Source organism: Rattus norvegicus, chromosome 15 (assembly GCF_036323735.1).
Source record: "Rattus norvegicus strain BN/NHsdMcwi chromosome 15, GRCr8, whole genome shotgun sequence".
Classification (NCBI taxonomy): Eukaryota; Metazoa; Chordata; class Mammalia; order Rodentia; family Muridae; genus Rattus; species Rattus norvegicus.
In genome coordinates this window covers 84,169,468-84,175,659 of record NC_086033.1, presented here as the reverse complement: position 1 = coordinate 84,175,659, position 6,192 = coordinate 84,169,468, and positions in this window count along the sequence as shown.

Genomic DNA, 6,192 nt, shown 5'->3' with positions numbered 1-6,192 from the left:
GTGGTCTCAAGGTCAGCGCATGATCGTTACCTACCGTGCTCTGCTCAAAGAGTAGGCAAATCATTTTGGGGACTCATCCAGACAGCCAAAGGTGGGATGTGCTTACTTTAAGGGGAAAACCAGTCAAATTAAGTAAAAGGCAAAAACTATTTCAACATCTCTTACCAAGACAGAGCAGAATTTCCAGAAAATACGGTGCATTGACTGTTCTCCAAGAGAGTTTCTTCCAATCCAACTGTCAGGAAGACAGAACGTCCGTTTCTGTTAACACAAAACCTATAAAACCTTTGATAATTCCCCATTGAAGATCTCATACCAGCATACTTTATTAAGATTGGTGTATGAAGCAAACTCTGGGTATCACTAAAGGCTGTATAAACGCACCCTGTCTTCACCTCTTCCACTCTCTGCTATCAGTTTAGTTGCAGCTGGACCCCAAACACTGGAGCCAAGGCAGAAAGAGGTGTGTTCTCCTTCTGATAATTCCTTGTAAAAAGCAAAGGACCTGGGCACAGGGAGGAGGCAACAGAAGTTCTCCTTGTTAGTCTCACCCTAGGGAACTTCATTTTATGTAGAATTAAGACTAATTTTGTGTTTTTATCTGTTTTTTTTCCTGTGGTGTTGAACAGAACTAAGGAAAGAAATGAATGGCTCGATATTCATGCCAGGAAGCAAAAGAGGTTTCATTCAGCATTTTAATGCACACTAATGATGCCTGGATTTTCAGGATATTGGTTTTTTTGGTTTTAAATAGGTGAAAAGTTTAGAACATTATTGCAATAGGTGACTATAATGGCAATTGGGGGTTGCTGTCCTCAGATAAGGAATCTGTGCAAAGTAAAGTATCATCATAGTTTGTGGCTGAAAACTGATTGAGTATGAACAACAAGAAAGGCTATCACAGAAAATACATAAAGAGGACAAAACAATTACCATTATCAGAATCAGGCCAAATGTGATCACAGTAAGCAATGTCTATAGTACTAAGATCACATTCTGGAGAATTAAATACTAAAATGAAAGTGTAGGTCCTCAATGGAGGAGTTAGGGAAAAGATTGAGGAAGCTGGGGGGTTTGCAACCTCATAAGAACAACAATATCAACCAACCAGAACTCCCAGGGACTAAACCACCATCCAAAGAGTACACATGGAGGGACCCATGGCTCCAGCTGCATATGTAGCAGAAGGTGGCCTTGTTGGACACCAGTGGGAGGAGAAGCCCTTGGTACTGCCAAGGCTCAATGCCCAGTGTAGGGGAATATCAGGGTAGGGAGGCAGGAGTGAGTGGTTGGGTAGGGAAATACCCTCATAGAAGCAGGGGGAGGGGCGGTGGGATAAGGGGTTTATGGAAGGGAAACCAGGAAAGGGGATAACATTTGAAATGTAAAAAAAAAATTCCAATGAAAAAAAGAATAGGGACTAAAGAAAGGGTCACAAGCAAAGTCAATGTGGGGAGCAGAGTTTTGGATGGAAGTTTTTCCATCAGAAAGACCCATCTCAGCAGCTTGTTAAGTAGGAAGCCCATTTCTTCTTGGCACTGGATGATTTTCTTGAGCCCAACAATTCCTCAAGGAATAATAGTTATATTTTTCTACAGTTGATACTTTGAACTATTTACCTTCCTGCAAAGTTGATCATGTAATCTGTGTTGCACAGAGTGAGGAGATAACATAACTTATGTTCTAAGAGTTTAGAACATATTTTAACTCATCCTTGAGTTAAAAGATGCATTGGAGAATGGCTGAATTATGCTGTTGTAGTCTTTGTTTTTTTTTTCTCTTAAGCCATAAAGAGATCCACCATCACTGAATGTATACAATAATGGTTTCTTACTAAGACAGAGACTTTTGCTGTAACTTTCTGTTTTTATTGGTTATTTTATTTATTTACATTTCAAATGTTATTCTTCTTCCCAGTTTCCCCTCCACAAACTCCCTATCCCATCTTACCTGCCCCTGCTTTCTATGAGGGTGCTTCCCCACTCACCCACCCACTCCTGCCTCAGTGCTGTAGCATTCCCCTACACTGGGGCATCGAGACTCCACAGAAACGAGGGCCTCTCCTCCCATTGATGCCAGATAAGACAATCTTCTTCTACATGGATAGCTGGAGCCAGGGGGTTTTCCATGTGTAAAACCAGCTTGTTCTCAGAGTAAATTAAAAAAGAAAAGGAGAGGAAGAAAAGACTCAAACACTTTTAATGGTATATTTATTGGCTTCCATTTCAGAATGTGTTTTGCCCCTTGTTTCTCAGTCTTTGTGTCATTCAACAAAGTATAACCCTGAAGTCCTCCTGAACATTCACTTCCTCAAACCCACATCAAAGAATCTAATTTTCTCCATTTTTATCTTGGAAATACCTCAACTATCTACTTTATCTGAAATCTTTAGTTCTGTTTTAATTTTTTGAGAGTTTCATACAACACCCTTCAGTGATATTCCTTTCCCTCTCATAATTCCTCCTAGATACCTCGCCATCTTCTTTCCTGTCCAATTCCAACCTCAGAACAAACCACACACAAACATGGAGTCTGATTTATGTTGGTCAGCTACTCCTGAGCATACAGAAAGAAGAGACTTTTGTATTAATCAAGTCAGAATATTTGCTCTTAGGCATGAAGGATGTAAAATATTATATCATTACTCTAAAGGCAAAGCAGTCAACTTCCTGGTAATTAATAATGTGTGTCCTAGAGGTACGCTGCTGTGATTTTACCACTTCCTAATTATGTGACCAAGAGATATGTTTAATCCCAGTGAGCTTCGCTGTTTTTCATCTACAATATAGAGGTAATAGTAGTCACTGTCATATGAGGCATTGAAAATTAAAATTGTTAATAAATAAATGTAAAGCACCTGGACTACTGCTAGCACTTGGACATATTAAACATACATTAATGTTGGCGATTAGCTGATGGAAGACACCTAAACTTTGCAGTTCCACATGATGTAATGGCTAATCTTCCTCATTGTCAACTTGACTGGATTTAGTATTTCCCAAGAGACATACCTCTGGGTTGACCAGTAAAGAATGAAGAATTTTTTCCCCCAAGATATGTCTGTAACCAACAAAGTCTTATGGGTTTTGGTCAGAGACTGAATTAAAAGGACAAAGGCCTCAAAAGCAGAGAAATTATGCTGCAAACCTGCTACTACAGCTAGTGAGGTGATGAATTTTTAGAAGAAAACATATCACCACCACCTTATTAAACTAGGATAATTATCAATTCCTTTACGCATAAACACAGATGTCTTGGCTTCAGGACCTTTATGCATTATATCTATATTTTATAGACCATTTAGAGTTCGCTGTGATGCTTCATGCCTGTAAAACCAGTACTCATGTGTTCAGGCAGCAGGATTACCTCAAAGACAAGACTAGACAGCACCACGTAGTGAGTTCTAGGCTACCCTGAGTTAGAGAAGGAAGTCAACAATAACAATAAAGCCAATACCACTTAACTATTTATTTTATTAATTAAAATAAAGCAAGTATGTGATAAGCAAGTATAGCAATAAGCCTAGTACAGAAAGTCTTATAAAATTATTTCCCCAAGTGTTCAGATATTACTATATAGATAGAAGAAAAGCAAAATTTTTGTTAACTTTGTTATCTCATTTATCTGAATCAAAGTTAATTTTTCTGAAACTTTTTCATACAAACATTGCCTGGTTCAACTCTCAAATGTTAGTGATGAGCTGTTTCATTATGAGATGTAAGTTACAGTCTGGGAGGTAAAAAGAGGGGAAATAAAACAAGAATAAAGAAATGTTTGCTTGGAAAACTAGAAATAGTGAAGGAAGCTGAGGTCAAGGGTACCCCAGACTTGAGGACTGTACTATTGCTTCTGCAAGGATGAAAAGAGTCAGATTCTTTTGCTGGTTGGAATTCTCTGGCACTAGGTCGTGGTGGGTGGCGATTCAGCTACCTAGGCTGGGACTCAGCCTTGAGACACAGATTAAGATGGTGCCTTGTCTCTGCCAAGCTTCTCAGTTACTCTGGCTATATGAGGCCAGGATGAAAAGAAGTCCTTGAGCCAACAAACCTTTATGTGTGTGTGCCTTGTGTGTGGGATAATATTTGTCATGATGCTTGGACATAAACTGAAAGAAGAAAATCAAACAAAATAAGCTAAATGATAGTTTTGATTCAAAAGGTGTGTGTGTGTGTGTGTGTGTGTGTGTGTGTGTGTGTGTGTGTGTGTGTAAAAAGAAAAAAAAAGAGAGGAGTCTATTTTCTTGAAAGTCATTGCCTTCCAAATTCCCTTTTAGCTGTTTCGTAGAGCCCACTTTCAGCCATAATCTAAGACCAACTTCCCTCTTCTAGCTCAGAGGCATTTTGAGAATCTGGATTCTGGATCCCACAGCAATCAGAGGAATACAGCAATTTGTAGGGGAGTATTCTGGAAACGTTGTTGCTCATCCTTTAGTAAATATACCTATGAAATTTTAGCACGTGCCATATTTTATCTAATGTTTAAAACTAAAGTTAAATATAAATCATTGATTGGAGTCAGTACTACATTGTAATAATTTCTAATAGGTTATTAGCTTTGCAGTGCTTACTATTTTCATATTTAGAAAAAAGTCACTGTTCTGAGCTTGGCTTAAATCATTGGTAGAATGATTTAAGCACTAGGTTTAGTCCTCATGGGTGAAAACATTGACAAAAATCTCCCCAAAAGAATAACAAAGTTATTTTGCAACTTTTTTCCCTAAATTTCATACTGTATTAGCTCTTTAGACCAAACACTATCCAAAAGTAATAAAACTTGACCAGTTAATAAAATAGGACAAATATACAAGACTGCTACTTGAGGAAAATATTCTTTTGCTTTATTTAGGGACAGGCTGGGAATGAATCTTTTAAAATTAGATTTATATCCTGCCTATATTATCATTTTGAATGAAGATAGATACAAACTTTTTCTAGTTTTTTATGATAACATTTATACAGTGGGCAACGATTTTCTGAGAGAAATGACACAAAACTGTAGCTAATCACTATGATCTTGTAGGAGAACTTATTAGCTGTTAAGGATTAAGTGAATGTTTAAAAATATTGCTTGGGACTATATAAACCCATCCCATTAGAAGATGAAAGTGTGATGTATTTAACGCTAAAGCTGTGGGTTTCTTAATCAGGTTATTATATCTATGGGTAGCTGACCTTAAATAAAAGCAATGTAGGAAATTCAATTTTAAAATGGTAGAGTATTAAGCTGTCCAGGAAGAATCTGCTGTAAGGTCAAAGAGCAATGGGCCTGAGAAAATTGTAATGATTATACAATAATTAAGCTCATCTTTTGTCTAACGACAGAGAGGAGAGGACAAAACCATAAAAAATAGACATTGGTTATGCCTTTATGACTTTTCTCTTGTGGCTGATCTTGAGAATTAAGAACTGTCCGAAATAAAGCTGAGATACAAAAATCAGATGTATTATCTCAGTTTTACGAGATTTTATCTTTCTGGTATTAACGTCAGTTGTCTGATTGTATCTAAATTTCAGAATACCTACATTTCCATGAATCCACATGTGTTCCCCAGGGCTCAAGACTTTTTAGAATTAAAGCATAATCTTCACTTTTATCTATGAAGTCAGCGCTTCCTGAGAACCAGCCAACCTCAGAGTATAGGAGTCTTCTATCTATTGAGCTAGAATATCTTTGGTCTGAAGGTTTTCTTAGCTTACTTTACTTCTCGTGCTCTCTGCAGGCACTGTGGGATCTCCCTGGCATCATTCTATGAATAATCTAGTTTACAACATGGAGGAGCTCTTCTTGTTTGGAGTGTTTAGTAAGGAACATAGCACATAGGTGGAGTCTGCAGTGGACAAAGCATCGGTTAAATTCAAACTGTTCATCCCCACTGTTCTAAAATTTCTTATTGTCACTCCTTTATATAAACACCTTCTATAGATCTTTATTATCCATGCAAGAAAGAAAATCACAAACCTTTACTTGACAATACATATCCCCAAAATTAGAACTGTTACTTGGGGTAACTTTGTTTTTCGCTTATCTCTCAAAGGTCAATTGACTTAGGAATAAGTTAGGTCATGGCTGGTTCGTGTCCTGACATTATGGCTGTTTCAAATAGTTGGATGTTGCCCCAAACCATCCCAAATGCATGTGCCCAAGTGAACAATTTAGTTTTCCCTCCAGCCATATGTAAGTCTGATATAAAAT